General features: G+C 45.4%; 1 protein-coding gene across 2 annotated transcripts in view; it reads left to right on the forward strand.

Moving 5' to 3' along the window:
• LOC147630407 (SAND family protein) overlaps nucleotides 1–23,523 on the forward strand; it is a 46,316-nt gene that overhangs the window by 1,805 nt on the left and 20,988 nt on the right. The window lies entirely within an intron of this gene.

Here is a 23,523-nt window from a genome sequence, read left to right on the forward strand (position 1 = left end):
TTTTCTTGATGGATTGTCATCATGTCTTCCTCTTAACTTGGATTCTAGCAATTTTAGCTCCTTACTTTGACTTCATCCAGATAGCCCTTTCAAAAAATTAGGACTTGGATATCTTTAATGCTCTTAAAGTTGTTCTGTGTGTGTGTGTGTGTGTGTGTGTGTGTGTGTGTGTGTGTGTGGTTCTTATGGCGTGAAAGATAAGAAATAGCAACCAGCTTCATGGCAAGAAGTTGGAGATGGCTACTACTATCTAGTGGTAAGTTTATGTTTCTATTGCCGCCATGACCAGGCTGCCCTAGTCAACCTAGTGCTTTGATACCAATTTGACATGTGTTGCAGAAGCGTGCTAGATTAATGCTGATTAAACACTGATTAGATGCCAATTATTGCTAATCATTTTATGCTGCAAATACACAAATTGACTTGGCCTAATCTATTGTATATACTGCAAAACATGAATATACACAATGCTAAACTTTGATCTCGACTCGGATCTAGACTCCTATCACGCAAAACATGAATATGTACAATGTTGAACTTTGGTATGGACTAAGATCCGGACTCCTATCATGCAAAACTACTATATAGTGGTATGTTTAAGTTTCTGTTGCCATCGTGACCGGGCTGCCGTAGTGAACGTAGCGTTTTGATACCAATGTGACATGTATTGTGGAAGTATGCTAGATTAATGCTGCTTAAACACTGATTTGATGCTAATTATCGCGAATCACATAATGCTGCAAATACACAAATAGACGAAAAAGTTGGCCTAATCTATTGTATATATTTCAAAACATGAACATACACAATGTTAAACTTGATCTCATCTGTGATCCAGACTCCTATCATGCAAAACATGAATATGTACAATGTTGAACTTTGGTATGGATTAAAGATCCGGACTCCTATCATGCAAAACATAAATGTGTACAATTTTGAACTTCGATATGGACTCAGATCACCTATCATGCATGAACAAAGGATTTCGCATTGCTGAGATCTGCACACTGGGGCTGCCTTCTTGCTGATCCAAGCCCTTTGACTGCGTAAGATTTGACATTGAATCCTTCAATGTCTTCATCTGCCCCTTAGCCACCTATTTATATGCATGTGTAGGGCTGGTCGGCTAATGTAGCGCTGGTTGGTTGGCTGCTATGTTGGTCGGCCAACACAGAGTCCCATAAAGTTTCCAACTTGCCAACAACTGCCAACTTGCTTCACACTTGGGGACCTACCTTGAGGTGTCCAGATATCTTTTAGGCCTTGTGAATGGTGCTTATTTGGCCTCTAATCTTGCCATTAAGCCGGCCGACCTTATCCACATGGCACTTATGCAAGTGATGGACTGGAGTTACAATGTTGTGAGAGAATCTTAAGGACGAGGCATCTCCAAACACAAGAAAAAAATCAAAGAATCCACCGTAATATCATATAAGAAAGTGATAGCTCAAGTGGTGAAGGTGTTTGCCTAGGCCCAAGAGGTCCTGGGTTCAAGAATCAAAACCCCCATTGGTGCTTCCTCGGTGGCATTACGACAGTGAAATTTGGTAACTATGGGAGGATCTTGGGCCAAAGGCCAGTTTGAAAAAAGAGAAAAAAGAAAAAAGAAAAAGTAGGCTATAGCTTGTCTATTGAGTAATATGAACTACACATGATACTTAATATTAGCAAATTAGGGTTACTCAAACCACATTTCTCACACCAAGATATTGGCTGCAATTGAATTTCTCTCATGAGCATTGTTGGCCTCACAAACAAATTGCTCCCATTGTGTTGCACCATCGCTCATTTTGTAGCTAACTCATGAGGTCAAGGACACTTCCAGTCCATTGTTTCTCCTGCTCCTTATTTAAGTACTACTCTTCATTTGTCCACGGTGGATACAAAAGTGGGTTACTGTGTAGATTGGTCTAGTGACCACCCGCACTTTATTCTCTGCATGTCTCATGATAGATTTTCTTATAACCATTGTCCATGGCACTAATGTATCTATGGCGCGCACAATCATTGTGCCCTTGCACACAAACATTGTGCCCTTGTAAGAGGATGTAAAATGTCGTAGAAATTTATCCTCCTCATATTTGTCCATCCATTCTAGAGTAATATGCAGCCATATGTTATCTGTGTAGCTTTCACACGCTCCATCTCAATCTCCATTGCTTGTTCTCCTTTCTAAGCTCAGTTGTGTGCAAGGCATCATAACAAGCCCCTTGCATGCACGCGATACAAGAGATCGTCGTAATCAGTGTGGGAAGACTTTATGATATACCAAAGTCTCCTTGTTGCTTCTTACATCAATTACTTCTCCATGCCTAGTTTAACACTTACCTTTTGTTGAGAGGGGACCAAGGCAAAGGGATTTTCGGACACTAGGAGCCGAGTTTGTAGCAACTCCAACACTCTGAAGCACAACGATGAGTGATTTTGACTATGCACGTCTCTCACTAGGTTTAGGAGCTACCTAGTATCTAGGGGAGGTGGAGAGAATTATGGGTATCTAATCCTCTCATTAGCAAAAAGTAAGTTGTATAAGTAGCTAAGCAGATTCTTGTTGCCTATTTAATGGCACCATTCTTAATGTTAATCATCTAAGCATTTCTATCATGTTGTCTATTGCTTCCATCGCGTTGTTTTATCTCTCTCTCTCCCTCTCTCTCTCTCTCAATCGGGTAGAGCATGACATCAGAGAATTTACTATTGCTTTGTGGATTTCTGCAAAGCTTTTGATACCGTGCCTCCTACGATGTCTTAGGAGATAGGAGTTCCATTTGACATGGTTTGGAGCATCATTTCCTTCTCTGAGTCCATCACTGGACGAGTGAGAGCCCTAGGAGGTACATCGCAGGAGATTTCTAGCGCTATTGGGGTGAAACATGGCTGCCCTCTATCATGCACTCTTTTTGGCCTCTACATTGATGAGAGCTCGAGCTTCATTGAGGGCTTGTAAGCCCTGTGTGGGAGTGATTAGGGTTAGGTTAATGTGTGTGGGAGACATACACAGAGAAGAACAAGGGAGAGAGAGAGAGAGAGAGTTGTGGGGATAAGTCAACTCATGAGGCATGAGTGTGTGACTCCCCTATCACACATGTATATTGCACTAGTACACATAGTGCACTTAGTACATTAAAAGTACTAAGTACTATGTACTATAACTTATGGGCTTGTACACACTATAAGGGTGGGCATTATGCCTTTACCTCAACAACCTCCCACTTAAAGGCAAAGTGCCCTTAAGTAAAGGAAAAGAAAAAAAAATCAGCATGTACATGATAATATACAAGGCCATATCAAGGCTGAAACTGGCCTCATCCAATGCCCATCAAGTGTCTGCAATGAGCAAACCGCTCCGGAGGCAAACTCTTCGTCAACAGATCAGCCGGGTTGTCATCCGTGTGAATCTTAACAAGCTGAATTTTCTTGTTCTCTATCACCTCTCTGATGAAGTGATACTTCACATCCACATGCTTCGTCTTTGCATGAAAGACAGGGTTCTTTGCCAACTGGATGGCACTCTGACTGTCACAATGCAACAATGGAATATCCCCTGTATATCCCAAATCAACCACCAACCGAGATAGCCATAATGCCTCCTTGCAAGCCTCTGTGGCTGCAATATACTCGGCCTCTGTAGTAGATAAGGCAGTGCACTTCTGCATCCTGGATATCCATGACACAACACCTCCTGTGAATGTAAATACATAACCGGTAGTAGACTTCCGGTTATCTGGATGACCGGCATAATCCGAATCCGTGTAACCATGCACTAATGCATCCTGTTTGCCAAAGCAAATGCACAAATCCTGTGTGCCCTTCAGGTATCTCATGACACCTTTCACTGCTTCCCAATGCTTCTTGCCAGGGTTGGCCATGTATCTAGAAACCACTCCCACTACAAATGCAATGTCCGGCCTAGTAGCAACCATGGCATACATGAGACTGCCACAAGCTGAAGCATACGGAATCTTGGCCATATCAGCCCTGTCTCTATCTGACTGTGGGCTGTCCATAGCACTGAGTTTCACATATGGAGGCAAAGGAGTACTAGTCTTCTTCCCCTCGTCCATATTGAACCTCTGCAAGACTTTGCCAATGTATTCCTTCTGAGACAAATACAACACATGCTGATTTCTGTCCCGAAGTATCCGCATACCCAAGATGTGATTTGCATCACCCAAATCCTTCATATCAAAGGTCTCATGCAGCCTCTTCTTCAAGGCATCCATCTCTTTACGAGATTTCCCGGCAATCAACATATCATCAACATACAAGATGAGGATCAATAGACTGCCATCCAAAGCTTTCTTGGTGTACAAGCAGTGATCTATGTCACTTCTCCTGAATTTCTGTGATTTCATGAATGTATCAAATTTATGATACCATTCTCTTGGTGCCTATTTGAGCCCATAAAGACTCTTTTTCAGCTTGCATACATGCTTCTCCTTTCCACTTACTGCATAACCCTCTGGCTGCTGCATATATATCTCCTCATGGAGATCACCGTGAAGAAAAGCAGTCTTCACATCCATCTGAATCAAGTCCAGATCATCATGTGCAACCAAAGCCAATACAGCTCTAAGTGTGGTCATTTTGACCACTGGAGAGAAGATCTCATCAAAGTCCACACCATATTCCTGCTTGAAGCCCTTAGCCACTAACCTGGCTTTGTATCTTGGCTTTGCATCTGGTGCAACTTTGAGCCTGTATACCCATTTGCATGGCAAAACCTTCTTGCCTGCAGGCAAAGGCACCAACTTCCAAGTTCCATTTTTATGCAGAGAATCCATCTCTGACTTCATGGCACGCTCCCATAGAGCCTTGTCTGCCCTCTGTAAAGCCTCCTTATAACATGAGGGCTCCCCACAGTCAGTAAGCATCAAGTAGTCAACCCCTGGAACAAACCTGTCGTCAGGGGCTCTGGAGGGTCTTGTGGACCTCCGTACCCAATGACCATCATTTGCAGGTTGCTGTCCAGCCTGCATATCACCCATTGGTGGCTCCTGTTCCATGCCATAAGGCTGAAAAAACATGCCCGGTATATCCTCTAACTGTGGTATATCCATAGAGATATCTTCTGCCATCTCTGGCTGTCCATTTGGACCATTTTCAGCACCATTTAAGGGCTGGTTTTCCTGCTGTAATGGCTGATTTACAGCCCTTGGTTGTTGTCCATGATGTCCATCATCATCAAAGATGACTCTGCTAGGCTCCTGTTGCCTTGCAGGCTCTTTATACATGCATGTTTCATCAAAGATGACATCATTGCTGCGTATAATCTTTCTATTTACGGGATCCCAAAGTCTATACCCCATTTCACCTCTGTCACCATATCCTAGGAATATGCATTTGTGAGACTTAGGATCAAGTTTGGTGCGCATTTCCCTGCGTATGTGCACGTACGCAACGCAACCAAACACTCTCAAGTGCTTGTATGACGGAGGCTTCCCTGTCCATACTTCTTCTGGCACTTTCCCACCAAGCCTCGTGTTAGGTGACCTATTTATAAGGTGAACGGCTGTCATAACAGCTTCAGCCCAAAAACCATGAGGTAATGCAGCATGTGACAACATAGAACGGACCTTCTCCTGAATGGTCCTGTTCATCCTCTCTGCTGTCCCGTTTTGTGGAGGATCATAAGGAGTAGAGAGCTCCCTCTTGATGCCTTTAGCATCACAAAAGTCCTGAAACTGTTTGGACATATACTCTCCACCATTGTCGGAACGCAAAGCCTTCAGTGTTTTGCCAGTTTGATTCTCAACTAGAGCAACAAACTTTTGAAACACTGAGAATGTATCACTCTTCAAACGAAGAGGATAGACCCACACCTTGCGTGTGGCATCATCTATAAAAGACACAAAATATTTTGCCCCTCCCAAAGAAAGCTGAGGCATCTCACATACATCTGTATGCACAAGCTCTAACTGAGCATCTTTCTGTCCAAGAGCTTTCTTGTGGGGGCACTGTAGTTGCCTACCATATATACAATGCTCACAAAATTGAAAACTTGAAAACTTTAGAGAAGGCAAGTAACCCAAACGAGACAATTGCTCCATTCCTTTGACACTCATGTGTCCCAACCGGCTATGCCACACAGAAATTTCCGGCAGCTCGGTTGCATTTACATTAGCATGGTGAGAAACACCTGCATGCATAAAGTAAAGAGTGTCCACCTTAGAGCCTCTCGCAACAACCAGTGTGCCCTTACTAATTTTCCACTTTCCACTACCAAATGTGGTAACATAATCAGCATCATCAAGCTGTCCAGTAGAAAGCAAATTCTTCTTGATCTTAGGCACATGCCTGACATCATGGAGCATAAGCTGTGAGCCATCTGAAAACACAAGCCTCACATCACCTCTGCCAAGTATCTTGCATGCATGGTTATCACCCAAATAAGCCACTCCTTCATTGCCAGCAGTATACCTGACAAACAAGTCTCTGCAACCTGTGACATGAAAGGAGGCACCTGAATCAATGATCCATGAGTGCATACCATGACCGCCTGTAAGAAGTGAATGGGCATCAAGTGAAGACGTAAAGAGGACCTCATCCTCACTGCCACCTGCATGTGACACATTGATTTCCTCGATCTTGACTCCACTTTTGCCCTTTGGCTTTACATCTTTGGCTTCATCTTTCTCTTTGTCTTTGCCTTTTCCCTTTTCCTTTTGATCATTTTTCCATTTGTAGCATTGCTTTTTAATGTGTCCCTTCTTGCCACAATAATGGCATTCCAAATCCTTTTTGGAGCGAGACTTGCTCCTTCCCCTTTCTTGGCTTTTCCCCCTTTGCTGGGATCTCCCACGTGCATTCATTGCATTGGACTTTCCAACAGAGTTGTTTTTCCTGTTCATCTCTTCTTGAAGAAGAGCACCCTCAACATCTGCATATGACAGCATAGCATGCGAATTGCTAGTGGCTGTCCTGAATGTGTCCCAACTCTCTGGCAAAGTGCATAACAGAAAAGTGGCTTTGAACTCATCGTCCATTGCCAACTTTTGATTAATGACTTGGTTGACAATACCATTAAACTCATTGAGATGGGCTGTCATAGATGCCCCTTCCTTCATCTGAAGACCTATGAGTTTCTTCAACCAACACTTTGCTTGAGGCACTTTGCTGGGCATACAAGTCTTGCAATCTCTGCCACATTCCCCAAGCTGTCTTCTCTTCACGAATGCTGAAAAGTAATGAGTCTGACACAGACAACATGATAGTAGATCTTGCCAGCTCATCCATATCTTCCCACTCTTCAGCAGTAAGAGAAGCGGGCATTACACCCCTTTCTTTGATAGGCTTGTGCTGCTTTTTCTGGAGCAACACATTGTAGCACTGGGTTTGCCAAATATCATAATTATGCGAGCCTTCAAGCTTCTTGATGTGAAGCAATGAAGAGCTCTCATTCGTGGTTGCCATAGCAATATGCAACCTGTCAATGCCTGACTCCCTGCAAATGTGCAAACACTGCACCAAAAGCACACAAAGTGCTCACAGTTATTCTCCCAAGCTTTATCTCCCACTGCGGAAGCAAGAATGCAACTTTTCTCCCATTGTATGTAATGAAAACACCAAAATCTGGTTGCTGCAGATTTTGGACAGCACCTTAAATGTGCTCTGTTGCCCTTCCAAAGTACTGTACAGCAGTACCAAGTGCTCACCAATGATGTACCAAACCTGTACCGGCAAGTACAGCAGCTGAATTTGAACCTTTTGGTCACTCAAAACAGTGTACAGCCATGCCAAAACATGCACAAAGCTGTGCCAAATCTGTACCAGCAAGTACAATAGCAATAAATGCTCTCCTGGCTGTCCAAATGAGTGAAAATCAGACTTTTACAGTCCTGTACACTGCATACAACAGTCCCGAACAGAAATTGGGCAAAAGCCCCTTGACTGCAAGCTGATTTTTGAGGATTCAAGGCATAAATGTCTTGTTTGCTGCTTTGCCAAGCTCAACAAGCATACGAACTTGAAAAGCCCCTTCATTTAAGATCAATTTCTGATCATACATGGTACATTGACGCACATGAAGGCATCCAGAGTGTTCACGATGCTTCCCCCTGGCCACATATACATCAAATACATGAAAGCCCCTTGATTTACAGGCACATTGAGTGCTTGTAAGGCATCAACACATTTTCCACAGCATCAAATGCAATTGCCTGCATGCAAATCAACCAAATCGGCACAAAAGCCCCTTGATTTGCACTGCAATTTGCTGCAATTTTGCCCAAATGTGCGATTTCTCACATCATACAGCATGTATGAGTGCTTAATTGCACAATTACATCAAAAGCCCCAAATTTCGACATCCAATTTCCTGCAAATTGATCCTGATTGTGACCAATGTCACCCAATTTTGCTAATTTTGCTCAAAAATTGAGCAATTCGGCGCCTGTATCTGCTCAATTAATGATTGCACCTGCTCAATTGCAAATCCCAAAAAAAATTGAGACAAATACCTTGATTTCTTTGAATTTCTCTGATTTGCAGGCAAGGGGGGTTTGCTGAATTTGGTGCTGCTGTTGGGTCTCTATTATTTTCCGGCTCAGAACTTCTGAAGCTCTTGCTTTCTTCGTGCAGATTCTACACCATCGGGTCCTTCACCATCTTTTTCATTCAGTGAGAGTGCAGGGCATCTTTTCCAGGCAGTGATGAAGTTTCCTGTGTTTTGCCCATCAGCCCGATGGTAGTTGTTTGGGTCACTACCAAGCCGTCCAGCAGCAATTTCGGGGCTCACTCCATTTTCAGGTGTTGGTGAGGCAATGTTTTTGCTGAGACCAGCAGGCGCATGGTTGGTGGGAGGTGGGCTCTCCTTCACAGCAGGAGCAACAGGAGCATCGGTAGCTCTTGCACCTGTTGGTGCTGGCTTTGGTGGCTCATCCGATCCAAACAGGTAACCAAGAGAGCTCTGGCCGCCGCCACTGCTTCGCCAACGCCTGCCTTCGCCTAGTGGTGCTGAACTTCAGATGACGTGGTAGCCTTCGCTTCACGCCCGCCTGCTTGTTGACGTATTCGCCAGCTAATTCACTTGTGTTTGCCTTCGCTCAAGCCTAGCGCTTCTTCGCTCCACGCTGAAGGGCCTTCGCCTATGTTTCGCCTAGCGCCAGCCGACGCCCAGTGCTAGGCCTTCGCTCACCTGCCTGTACCTCGTTTGTTGACGCCTTCGCCTAGCGCTACTCGCCTAGGTTGATGGAAGCCCGCTTATGCTGCCTTGGCTATGTTCGCTCGCTTATGAGCGCCACCCGCCTACAGCAGCAGCCGATGGTGGCCACAAAGCGCAACAAGCTTTCTTGTACGCAGCCTTCTACGAACGCTCACAGGAGCTTCTTACTCGCTCCAAATTTTGCCACCACAGCCTCTGCGCCTGGTCTTCGCTACAAGCTTGCCTTCACGATTGCCTGCTCTGATACCAGTTGTGTGGGAGTGATTAGGGTTAGGTTAATGTGTGTGGGAGACATACACAGAGAAGAACAAGGGAGAGAGAGAGAGAGAGAGTTGTGGGGATAAGTCAACTCATGAGGCATGAGTGTGTGACTCCCCTATCACACATGTATATTGCACTAGTACACATAGTGCACTTAGTACATTAAAAGTACTAAGTGTACTATGTACTATAACTTATGGGCTTGTACACACTATAAGGGTGGGCATTATGCCTTTACCCCAACAAGCCCAACTGGGCGTGTCGTGACAAACTCAACCACGTATCCAAGAGATAAGGATATAGAGTGAGGGGAAGACAGAAGGGATTAGGGAACTTTGCACAGCACACCACACTGAGCGGGGACGGCCCTGTCCCCTTTCAGGAATTTATTCAGGAATAATCCACGGACACATTGGCCTGGATCAATACATCTATGAATACAAAGCAAATAAATATGTCGATGTAGAATCCCTAGTCAAAGTCAAGGCGCGAGATCTCTGATGCCGAGCACACCATGGGGATGACCCACAAGAATCTCTCACCGGGCTAGTACTAGATCCAATATCCAAATCCAATGAATTCAAGTCCAATGAATCCAAATCCAAGTTCAAATTGAAGCCAATTCCAAGTCCAAGTTCAAATCCAAGTCCAAGTTCAAGTCCAAAGTGTTAGCAGTCATCTCCTGTGTACACTATACCAGGGCCTCTGTTGTGGGTGTGCCGCCCGTTTCAATGTTTTCCCATTTTCCTCACTCTCCATGTATTTTTCCCATGTTTCGGAGGTGTGGCAAGGCTGTCGGCTCTCCCCAGATGCTGGCCGATTGCTTGCTTAGGTACCCGAATTGTCTAGGTGACCTGGCTGACTTGTTTTTTCTGGTTGGGGGGCTGCCCATGGCTGGCCGTGTTGCTGCTGGCCTGTTTAAGGCTGGTTGACTAGCAACCTGGGGCCATATAAAATGGCCCCCTTGTCCCCACACTTCCCATTGTAGTCTCCGGGACTTTCTTTGGTGTATATGGTAGAGTTACATAGCTTCTCTCTCTCTCTCTCTCTCTTTCATCTGTCTTGCTCTCTACAATAGTTGTCTTCATTTCCGTTGTGCATTCTGACATGGTATCAGAGCCCCATGTGGCTTGAAGCTTGGAGACAGTGGGACGTTGAGGGTTTGCTGATTGGAGATTGTTTAGGCTGGACGGGACTTGGAGATCGGGTAGGAGGTGGCCATCACCGTTGGACAGTCACCTTGCATATTATTTGCAGCCTTTTCTTCTTCTTTTTCCCACCCACCCACCCTTCACAAGACCTTATGAACCCTTGAGATGGCAGACTTGCTTGAGATGGCTTAGAAGCACGTGAAGATCCCGAAACTCCCCACGTTCTTGGTGGACCGACAGTTGGACGGGAAGAACTACGGCATATGGAAGGTGAAGACGGGGAGTTACCCTCTATACGGAAGGAACGGGAGGCTCAGGCACAGTTATGAGATTGTGTCAATGCCCGCGTCCATTCTTTCATCTTTCTAAATTGCACACCACATGTGATCAATCACATAAAGTATGACTCTGGCCAGAGGGATTTGGCAACATTTGGCTTCTCTGTACAGCAGGGTATCACCCATGAAGAGGATCTCCTTGGAAGTTCAGATGCGGGTGATGAGTTCTTCAAAGTCGTCGACGATGCGGGAGTACATCAACAAGTTCCAGGCTCTTCAGTAGGAGGTTCTCTAGGCAAGGAAAGAGATATCGTCAAAGGATATGGCCATCACATTGTTGTCCCATTTGCCCTCTTAGTACTTAGCATTTTACTCCTCTTTGATCACTAGTGGCCGGCTTAGCACCATCACTTGGGAGGAGCTTGTGCCAATGGTCTTGGACTCGGAAGAGCGATTTACGAATCCTCCACAGGGCGGAGGTTCTGAGGCCTTGACTGGCCAGGGGTCGAAAGGCTGTAAAACAACAACAACAAGGGCAAAGGGAAGTCTTCGTCGGAGAAGTCTTCTGAGAAGAAGTCCGATTCAGACCGTGAGAAACTGAAGGCCGAGCGGACTTGTAACGATTGTGGCGAGAAAGGCCACTATTGGAGGAAGTGTCCCAAGCGGAATAACGGGAAGAGTGCCGATTCTTCAGCTTCAGCTGCAAAGACTCCATCCTTTGTGCACTTGGAGAGTTTGGACTCATCTTCTTCGAGCGAGGAGGCAGTTGGCTTCACCGCCAGGGATACTCGGGAGTGGATTCTTGATAGTGGTGCTTCCAGGCACATGACTCCTTCTCGTGATTTCTTACAGGATCTTAAACGACAGTCTGGTCACATTTTCATTGGCGACAATTCCACCATACCGATTCAGAGTGAGGGCCGGATGGAGATCATTCCCGATGGCAGAGGGGGGAAGCATTCCTCTCGGGTTCTTTACGTCCTCGCACTTGGTTTTCATCTGTTGTCAGTGCATGAGGTTTGCAAGACTGGCTTCCGGGTGGAGAGTTTGAGGAGCATTCTGTTGCTCTATGGGACCGAGAGACAGGCCAGCTGCCAGGTTGTTTGGGAAGGCGGAGTGGAGGACGGTATATACAAACTCTCAGCACTCTCTGTCACCATTTGGTCCCTCCACGAGTCTTGATCAACGTTTCAGACACTGGGCGGAACCAAGGTGTGAATGGGGATTTTCCACAGAAGAAAGCTAGAGCACTTTATCGGCATGGTTTGGCTTTAAAGATAGCCATACAGCATGAGCACCATGAGATTTTATCATTAAAGTGACTTATTATATTTGTAAGTCGGTGTTTTCACATGAAGGACTGGTCATCTTATTATTTTGGGCGTGGACAGGTGGACAAAAGAAGGCGCCTAGATGAAACTTGGGCACCAAGCTAGGGAAAGCATAAAAGTTGACATTTTTGGGCCAAAACTTGGAGTACAAGCCAAGGAAAGCATAAAGTTGATATTTTGGACAAAGTCTAGCTATTTTGGGAAAAAGGGGAAAAGCAAGGCAAATTTGGCCTATTGGTTTTATTAAAAGGGACTGGCTCTCTCTCTTTTTGCCATGCGCATCCTTTTGGAGGCTTCTCTATGTTGGCCGACTATAGTTCACTCTTTCTCTTCTCTCTTGTGCTGGCCGAACAACATATCTGGGACTGTTTCACCTCGCCGACTTGCTCCATGACTTCTACGAGGCTGGTTGACTTCTTCCAGGTCTCCCATAGTGCTGGTCGACTTATTCCAAGGCAGCCACATGGCTGGTTGCTTTCTCCCGGAGCTTGACAGGGCTGGTCCAATCTTTTCTGGGCTGTTTTGGGACTATTTCGGGACTGTTTTGGGCTGATTTGAGAGCTCTTCTAGTATGATTTTATGGCTCTGTTTTCAGGCTGATTTGGCATGAAATTCGGGTTTTATGGACAGTTTATGAGCTGATTATGGGACTGTTTTGAGACAATTTATCAAATGGACTATGGTGCTGTGTTTGTATCTTGGCACGAGATAGTTTACGTGTGCAAGATTTGTGCTGAGGCTTTGTGGAAAATCCGGTGCTGTGTGCACCCGCACCTTGGTATCTTGTAAAAGCTTCTCTATCTATAAAGAAGTTCCTATGGGGGCTGGCCGTTCCGGCTTAGTGCGGTGTTATTGTATTATTTAAGGTTCTTCTGTTGTGTTGTGATGCTCTGTGTTTCGTATTTGAAGTGTTGGTCTATTCAATTGTTCCGGGTTCCCGTTCGATTTCACTCTCCTCACTTACAGGCTCTCAGATTGGTGACTTGTGGCACTTTTGGTTTGGCCACTTGAATGTGGATGCGCTGCGGCGAGCTTTCTAGGACCAGATGGTGGTTGGCTTGCTAGATGTTGGCCGTAGGTAGGGACGCTGTAGTTCTTGCATTCGTGGTAAGCAGCACAGGGAATCTTTTCCGAAGCAGGCTTCCAGGCGGGCTTCGAAACCTTTGGAGTTGGTACACATTGACTTGTGTGGACCTATGCAGATGCCATCCTTGGGAGGTTCTTTGTATTTTATGCTGCTTGATGATTGTAGCAGACTCACTTGGGTTTATTTCCTTTCTCAAAAGAACCAAGCTTTTGCTCAATTCAAGGAGTGGCATGTGATGGTGGAGAAAGAGTTTGGCTTGCAAATAAAGACTCTTAGGATTGACAAAGGAGGAGAGTTTTCTTCCAATGCATTTGTGCGGTTTTGTGCGGAACATGGCATCAAGCGGAAGCTGGCCAATACAGGTTCACCTTCAGAGACACCTTCAGAGAATGGAGTAGTTGAGCGTAAGAACAGGACTGTGGTGGAGATGGCGAGGATGATGTTGGAGTATCGTGATCTTCCTCGACCACTTTGGGGAGAGGCTATGGCTACGGTGTCCATATCCTCAACCGTTCTTTGACAACTTTGGTATCGAACATGACTCCCTTTGAGGCATATTTTGGCAAGAAACCAGATGTCTCCCATTTTCGTGTGTTTGGGAGTGATCTATATGTTCACATTTCGAAGAAGTAGAGGGGGAAGCTTGACTCAAAATCCCAAAAGCCTGTTTTTGTGGGATATAACTATCTTTCCAAGGGATACAGGCTGTATGATCCGGAGAGGAACGAGGTTGTCGTCAACAGAGATGTGGTTTTTGATGATCATGTTTGAGTTTCCATTGTTGATGAGCCGCCACTTCTTGGAGACCCAGATGATTCTGATGATGATTCCTAGTCGATTGTTCCATCTGGACAGCCTCAGTCAGTTGAGGAGGTTGAGCCCGCGGTTGGAGATGAGCCTTTGCAAACAGCAGGAGGCTCCGTGTTCTGTTCGAGTACCAGGTGGTTGTTAGACACCCTTCGGGAGTCAGGTGTTACGGAGCTTTCTTCTCCGAATGGACCACAGAGAACGGACCTCGAAGATCGCATAGAGTTCGTGACAAAAGTCATTCAACGGAGCTCTTACAGGTAAACTATGCTTTGATTTCTCATATCATGCGGGACAAAGAGTCCACTTTCGTCAAGGAAGCCCTTGCACAGGATACTTGGAGGAAAGCCATGCAGCTGGAATTGGATGCCATAGAGAAGAATAAAACTTGGGAGTTGATTCCGAGGCCGTCGAAATGGTCTGTCATTGGTGTCAAGCGGGTCTTTAAGACCAAGTATACGTCAGATGGGTCGGTGGACACACATAAATCCAGACTTGTCATGTGCACAGTGGGTATCTACCGTGTGCTATACGCATGCAAGACTAGTTTCGAGGCTTGGGGAAGCTTGGAACTAGGCAGGCTGATTGACGAGCTGAGTTAGGGATATACTAACGGGCGGGCACCCAAGTATGGACGGGCGGGCGGCCAAGTGTGGATGCCCGATGACCGGCCAAGAGCCTATAAAAGGGTGGCCAAGGTTAGTTATTGTAATATAGAGAGTCTCGCGAGTTTGTGAGAGCTCTATGGTCTTGGAGCCTGGATCTAGTGCAGACGTGCACATGCTTTATGTAGCCGAGGCCGGCAGCAATCTCGAGGCTCGCGAGGGCAGCTTTGTGGGGGTATGGGACGTCACGAGGAGGAGATTGGTCGGTACGTCAACCTAGTTAGCTCAGCTCGTGGCTCGGTGGGGACAGCCAAGACTGTGGGCTTGCCCACGGCTGTCATGGTTGGGAGGTGAGTCAGGCCTGCACCCCCTTTGTTGTTTGTTGTTCGTTTGTTTGCAGGATTCGAGTTTCGAACCGAGATCGATCACGAGGGAATCCGTGGGGATTTGACAGTGGTATCAGAGCATACCTCGTGAACGAGCAAGTCGGTAGGTAGAGAAGAAGAGGTTGAAGAACGGTATGTGTTAAAAAAGCTTGCTGTTTTTTCTGTGCATACTGCAGTTTTCAGATTTGGTATGTGTTTTTTTTCTTCATCAAAGAACCCCATGTTGATGGGAGATGGTAGGTTTAGCATTGCTCATAATGTGATGCATGGGCTCTGTTGCACCAATGTTAGATGTTAATACCTTTTTTTTTTGTAATGTCAAACCCATATTAGCCTCCACAACCTTCTTCATAACAAGCCCATATTAGCCTCCACAACCTTTTTTTTTTGTAATGTCAAACCCATATTAGCCTCCACAACCTTCTTCATAACAAGCTTTCACGCAATCTTGAACTTCATCCTAACATAGAACCCTTCTCAAAACATCATTTTTTCCTTTACGATACAATATGTCACCAATCAATACATACCTCATAGCTCTTCTGACAATTACCTTCCTTTTTTAAGCATCCAATCCTCTTTTTGCAAAACCATTAGAAGAACGTGCTCCTCCTTATGGCAACCGGCAGCTAATCCAGGCGTCGGCAGCTCACCGACGGGTGAATTCAGGAGAGAAAAAAAAAACAGAAGTAAAGCTTACGTTTTTTTTTACAAGCTTTCGTTTTTTTTAAAAAAAAGTTTAAATTTTTTATAAAAATTTAAAAGTCATCTCTCCTCCAAGGTCTCTAAGGTTTCCAAGGTTTTTATTTATTTTTAAGACAAGAGAATATATATATCCATATATATGTATATTAAAATATATATATATATATATTTATTCAAGAAAAAAAAAAAAAAAAACAAAACACAAAAGCTAAAGCAAAAGCTAAGCCTACCTTTTCGAGTTTTTTTGGCTTTTGGGAAACCTTTATAAACCCCCCTCACGTGGGCTTCTTGCCACACATCACTCAAGTTCTCGAGTTCTCAAGTTCTCAAGTTTTCAAGCTCTCAAGCTCTCACGTTCGCTCGCACTTTCATTGTGCAAAGATCGAATTTTCTCTCCACGTACCCTCTTCACGATGTCGACCCAAGAATCAGAGTTGGAGCTCCTCGTGGAACGCGAAGGCTTGCCGGCTACGGAAGGCACTGATGCCGATCTTTTTGACGAGTTTGTGTCAAAATCAGATTTCCAAGAGTTCAAAGTAGCTCTCGAAGCTTCTTCAACGGAACGTCAGGCACAAATCGCAGCCCAGATGCAGGCTTTGCAGAACTCCATCACTCTCTTGACCACTACCCTCTCTACTTTCTCGGGAATGGATACCTTGGCTTCAACTTTGGGCCCCAATATTACTCCGGAACCGTTCGGGGGCGAGCAAAAGCAGAGAACCAAGGAGATCGTGGACACTTGGCTACACAAGTGGCAAGTTCACTTTCAGTTTCATCCATATGATGATGGAAAGAAGATACAGTTAGCAGCAGGTTTCCTGTTCGGCAAAGCTTTGCTTTGGTGGAAGGAACTGAACCCAAAGCCAACGACTTGGGCACAATTTGAAGACATTTTCAAGAAAGAATTCCTCAAGAAAGAGGATGATTACGATGTTGTTGCCCGGTTTTCAGCTTTGACCATGACCTCGCAGCACCTTACTTATGAGGTCTACCTCCAGAAATTTCGTGACTTGCAGATGAAGACTACAAAGATGAATCCCACTACTCTGTTGGAGTTTTTCGTAGCTGGTTTACCAGACTCGTACCGATTACAGGTTAAAAATAACAAATGTAAAACTTTGGATGAAGCCATTCATTCAGCTCGTATCTATGATGATACGATGGTCTCTTCCAAGTCGAAACCCGTTACCGAGCAGGGGAACAAGCATAAAAGAAAGTTCTCCGCACCTATGGCTAACACGACTGAAGGCAAATCTTCGGACCAACCTTCGAAGAATACAAGTTCGACACCAGCGAAGAAGAAACGACTCCTTAGGGCTTTGAAGCTCAAGAAGGAAGGACGTTGTTTTATCTGCGAAGAAAAAGGACATATGCGTAATGAGTGCCCAAAGAAAAAGGGTACCAAGTCAAACGCAGGACCCAAGCCAAAGGCAGCTAACCAGTTGTCTTTGACAGGTACGTCAATTACTGTACTTTCTCGCCCTAGTACTTGTTCTGATTGTCTGTTCAATTCTAAGGTATTTGGCTTGCATGATCTTCTCCGAGTTTATGGAGAAGTGAATGGCCATAAGGTTCACATTCTTTTAGATCCTGGCAGTTCGCATAACTTTGTTAACTACAAACTTGTGCAGAAATTGAGTCTTGATACGACACTCAGCGACCATACCTATGAGGTACGTCTACCTGCGGGAAGACAAGTTTGGGATCGCAAGGTGGAGATGCTTCCAATCCAGATTCAGGACTACAAAGATACTCTGGAATGCCATGTTATGCATCTGGAAAATGTAGACTTGTTATTAGGGATTGAGTGGTTTAAGACTCTTGACGTCCAGATAGATTGGTCTAGTCATATTTTTTCTTTTCAGCATAGGGACACCAAGTATAGTATTTTAGGTGATTGTATTCATCCCTTTCAGGGACCTCTTGTAAATACAATTGATTTTGGAAATATAATGGATTCTTCTTTGTATACCGCTTTCCATTGTGTATTGATTCCACTTTCTTCTTTTCTCATCCCTTCCTTGGATGTGAATGAATTAAGTGTGTTTGAAAGCAAAGAATTACAGAAGATACTTGATTCGTTTCAAGATGTATTTCCTAAGGAACTGCCATCGGGTTTACCACCTGAACGGGCAGTAGATGATCGTATTGACTTGATCCCTGGTGCTCATCTTGTGAGTATTCTACCTTATAGGATGAGCCAAGCTGAGGAAGATGAGTTGGCTAAACAACTCAAAGATTATTTGAGGATGGGCCAGATCCGTCCAAGTAAATCACCTTGGGGTGCACCTGTGTTGCTTAGGAGAAAGAAGGACAATACTTGGAGAATGTGTATAGATTACAAAAGATTGAACAAGCTGACCATTAAGAACCGTTATCCTCTCCCTAGATCAGATGACCTAATTGACCGATTAGCAGGAGCGAAATATTTCACGAAGATAGATTTACGTACTGGCTATCACCATATACGTATTCATGAAAGGCATGTCGAAAGAACCGTCTTTCGGGCTAGGTATGGCCATTACGAGTTTCTCGTATTACCTTTTGGGTTAACCAATGCTCCAGCCACTTTCCAGCAAATGATGAACGATCTTTTTCGTGAACATTTGGGAAAATTTGTGGTGGTGTTCCTGGATGATATTTTGATATATAGTCGTACTCTTGAGGATCATGTCAGACACCTCACGATTGTCTTATCTATTTTAAGACAGAATCGACTATATGCTAAGTTGAGTAAATGTGAGTTCTTTATGACCGACATCATTTACTTGGGACACAAGATCACTAGAGATGGATTGAGCATTGACTATGACCGAGTTCAGAAGGTTTTAGACTGGCCTATACCGCGAACAGTGAAACAACTTCGTTCTTTTCTCGGTTTTGTTGTTTTTCTTCGGAAATCTGTACGGGAGTACTCTCAGCTCACACTACCGATGACCGACTTATTGAAAGGTCGTGGACGTAAGTCCAATCAGCCTATCATTTGGAATAACGATTTAGATATGGCCTTCAGACTTTTGAAAGATAAAGTCAAGGAAGCACCTATCTTAGCATTACCTGATCCTAGTCGGCCTTATGTTCTTGAAACTGATGCCAGTGACTATGCTATCGGGGTTGCTTTATTTCAAGATGGTAGACCGGTTGCTTTTGAAAGTAAAAAGCTAGACGACACTCAATCTCGTTGGCCAACCCTTGAGAAGGAGCTTTATGCTGTGATTCATGCTCTCAAGGATTGGAGACATTATTTATATGGCTCCAAGTTTGTGGTATTGACTGATCATCAGTCAATCAAGTATGTGTGTGATGCGGATGATTTGAGAGGGAGGAAAGCTCGTTGGGCAGAGTTAATGCAAGATTTTGATTTTGAAATCCGTTATCGGAAAGGGTCCATGAATAATATTGCAGATGCGCTAAGTCGAATTAGAGAGGTGAATTCTTTGTCGTTCACCGAGATTTCTCCTTACTTATTTCAGTCATTGAGAGGGCTTTGCAGGACTGATAGTTATTTTGGTCCATTTTGGCAGAAGATCCAGGACGGGAGCTCATTGATTGACCAAGACTCGGTGACTGTGCAGTCTACCATTCAGGCTGCAGGAGGTCAGTGGATGGTTCGGAATGGTTTACTATTCCGTAATGACAAAATTTGTGTATCACAGATCCTGGACATTAGGTCCAAGATTCTGAGGGAGTGTCACGACGCCCCTTCTGCTGGACACCCTGGGGTACACAGGACACTATCTTTAGTGAAACACACTTTTTATTGGCCAAAGATAAAAGGATATGTAGAAGATTATGTTCTCAAGTGTCAGATTTGTCAGGCAAATAAAACTGAACGCTTTAGACAGGCTGGGTTGTTGCATCCTTTGCAAATCCCAAGTAATAAATGGGAAAGTATTTCCATGGATTTTATTACCGGATTGCCAAGAACACATCAAGGCCACGATTCTATTTGGGTTGTGGTAGATCGCTTGACAAAGATGGCTAGATTTTTACCGACCCGGAAGACTATTATAGCTACGCAATTAGCTCGGCAGTTTATCGAGCAATTGTTTAGACTGTACGGGTTACCGCAGGACATAGTCAGTGATAGGGACTCTAAGTTTACGAGTGAATTTTGGAAACTTGTTTTTGAGAAGTTGGAAACAACTTTGAATTTGAGTTCCTCTGATCATCCTCAATCTGATGGCCAGACTGAAGGAGTGAATCAGATTTTGGAGGATATGCTTCGAGCATATGTATCCAAAAGACAGAGTTCATGGGAGGATTATCTTCCTATGTTAGAATTTGCATATAACAGTACTAAGCATACAAGTACAGGGTTTAGTCCTTTCATGCTTATGTACGGTTTTCAACCAAGATCACCTGTTATAGTAGGATTCTCAGGACTTCAGCATGATGCAGCTCGTAATTTTTTGCAAGATATGCAGGAAATGTTACAAGTTGCCAAGAAATCTATTAGAAGTACTCAAGACCGAGACAGGTTTTATTCTAATAGACATCGTTCACCTAGAGAGTTCTCTGAAGGAACGATGGTGTATTTGCGAGTTCCGAAAGATTCCGAGACTTTACGGACAGGTAGATCTCCGAAATTATCCCCTAGATACTGTGGACCATTTTGTGTTACACGACGGATTGGTTCAGTTGCATATGAATTGGATTTGCCTTCTCATGTGAAAGTTCATCCTGTATTTCATGTCAGTAGACTTAAGGAAGTACTGGGTGGAGCAGATTTGTTAGTTACTCCTCAAGAAATTATAGATGTTCAGGACATGACATTTGTTCCGCACGAACCTGAAAAGATTCTTGGCTTTCGTGAACGAAGATTGCGTCATACGCTTATCACGGAATACAAGATCAAGTGGAAGGATCGTGTTGAGGAGGACGCTACATGGGAGACATTGACTTCTCTTCAGAGAGATTACCCTGGCTTTTTAGTGAGCTCAGGAGTGAGCTCTTAGAGGAAGGGGAGTATGTCATGTGCACAGTGGGTATCTACCGTGTGCTATACGCATGCAAGACTAGTTTCGAGGCTTGGGGAAGCTTGGAACTAGGCAGGCTGATTGACGAGCTGAGTTAGGGATATACTAACCGGCGGGCACCCAAGTATGGACGGGCGGGCGGCCAAGTGTGGACGCCCAATGACCGGCCAAGAGCCTATAAAAGGGTGGCCAAGGTTAGTTATTGTAATATAGAGAGTCTCGCGAGTTTGTGAGAGCTCTATGGTCTTGGAGCCTGGATCTAGTGCAGACGTGCACCTGCTTTATGCAGCCGAGGCCGGCAGCAATCTCGAGGCTCGCGAGGGCAGCTTCGTGGCGGTATGGGACGTCACGAGGAGGAGATTGGTCGGTACGTCAACCTAGTTAGCTCAGCTCGTGGCTCGGTGGGGACAGCCAAGACTGTGGGCTTGCCCACGGCTGTCATGGTTGGGAGGTGAGTCAGGCCTGCACCCCCTTTGTTGTTTGTTGTTTGTTTGTTTGCAGGATTCGAGTTTCGAACCGAGATCGATCACGAGGGAATCCGTGGGGATTTAACAAGACTTGTGGCTAAGGGTTATGCTCAGCGGCTTGGCATCGACTATGAGGATACCTTTGCACCGATAGCGAGGATGACCACGATTCGGACCGTGCTTGCCCTTGCTTCTTCTCAGCGGTGGCTTGTATATCAGATGGATGTGAAATCTACGTTCCTTAATGGTGACCTGCAGGAGGAGGTGTATGTTGAGCAACCTCCAGGTTTTGAGGTTCCAGGATCAAAGGGGATGGTTTAAAGGTTGCGGAAGGCCTTGTATGGTCTTAAGCAGGCTCTCATGGCTTGGAATCAGAAGATTGATTCCTTCTTTCTATGGATTGGATTTCAGAGATCAGTTGCAGATCCTAACTTGTATCTCTTTCGGGAACGCGGCATGGTCACATTCTTTATGTGGATGACCTCATTCTCACTGGCGGTCATGTGGAGCACATTGCAGTGACGAAGGCTGCCTTGTCAAAGGAGTTTGAGATGACTGATTTAGGTTTACTCCACTTCTTTTTGGGATTGGAGATCTGGTAGACCGAGAGGGGGTTCTTTGTCTCTTAGTAGCGGTAAATGATCCTTGTGAGCCTGTTAATGCCTCTCTATACCGGAAGCTGGTTGGTTCATTGATTTGGTTGCTGAACACCAGATTGGACTTGAGCCTTCCTGTGGGGTTGTTGAGCTCGTTTATGCAGACGTCGTTGAAGTCTCATTGGGACGCAGGATTGTGGATCTTGCAGTATCTGCAGGGTACGAAGGATCTTGGACTCTTCTACGACATTGGAGGTGAAATGAAGGACCGAGTTCGACTCCAAGGTTGGAGTGACTTAGATTGGGGAGGAGATCCAGACACAAGGAGATCTACATCAGGCTACAGTTTTACCCTCGGTTCAGGAGCTGTTTCATGGAGCAACAAGAGGCAACCGACTATAGCCTTATTGTCTACAGAGGCAGAGTACCGGGCTACTTGCGGTGCTACTTGCGAGGTTGTGTGACTGCGGAGGTTGCTTGGCGAGATTGGGTTTCCACAGAAGGAGCCCACGGTCATCCAGTGATACCATAGCTGTATTGCTATTGCTCAGAACCTGGTCTTCCATGCTTGGACCAAGCATATAGAGATACAATATCACTTTGTTCGTGAGAAGATCTTGGCTGGTGACATCTTGCTTCTTTATTGTTCGACGGAGGACAATGCGGCGGACCTCTTCACGAAGTCTCTACCTTAGGCTATGCTCCAGCGGCACTTCAGCTCACTAGGGTTGGTTCCACATCTAGGAGCTAAGAGGGGGTGTTAGCAGTCATCTCCTGTCTGTACACTATACCAGGGCCTTTGTTGTGGGTATGCCCGCCCGTTTTAGCGTTTTCCCATTTTTCCTCACTCTCCATGTATTTTTTCCATGTTTCGGAGGTGTGGCAGGGTTGTCGGCTGTCCCCAGATGCTGGCCGATTGCATGCTTAGGTACCCGAAATATCCAGGTGACCTGGCCTACTCTAGGGACCTGGTTGACTCTAGGCACCTGGCCGACTTGTTTATTCTGGTGGGGGGCTGCACATGGCTGCCTGTTTAAGGCTGGCCGACCAGCAGCCTGGGGCCATATAAAATGGCCCCCTTGCCCCCACACTTCCCATTGTAGTCTCCAAGATTTTCTTTGGTGTATATAGCAGAGTTACACAGCTTTTCTCTCTCTCTCTCTCTCTCTTCTCTCTCTCTCCAGATGCTAGGAGTGGACGGGATCGCCCCCTCCTCAGCAGACACATGGAGGGCAGGAAAGGATATGACACGAGAGCGACCCCTCATCATTAGATTCCCTGATGCCACCAGCAGACAGGCCTTCTTAGACAGGCGGGCTGCCCTCAAGGGCACACAGGTGTACATGGGAGATGATCTCACTCCAGCACAGGTGGCACGCCGGCGTGAGGCGATGGTGACTGTTCATGAGGCCCACAGAGCAGGAAAGTGGGCTATCTATAGAGATGGTAGAGTCATTATCACTGAGCGCCATCCCAAATAGGGACACGGGGTCTATGAGACCAAACACCTAGGGTTGGCAGTATGGAACTGCAATGGCATGCTATGGTCGAATCCAGGAGGCTTGAGCGAGATTCTCACAGGTAGGGATGTCATTTTTTTTACAGAGACTCATCAGAGCCCTGAGAGGGGCTTACCATACATAGCCGGGTATGAGTGGGAGTCAGCTTTTCGAGGCGAGACCCGCACATCAGGAGGAGTATGTGGCT

Source organism: Cibotium barometz, chromosome 16 (genome assembly GCF_041138505.1).
Source record: "Cibotium barometz isolate CiBa-2024 chromosome 16, ASM4113850v1, whole genome shotgun sequence".
NCBI classification, from domain to species: Eukaryota; Viridiplantae; Streptophyta; class Polypodiopsida; order Cyatheales; family Cibotiaceae; genus Cibotium; species Cibotium barometz.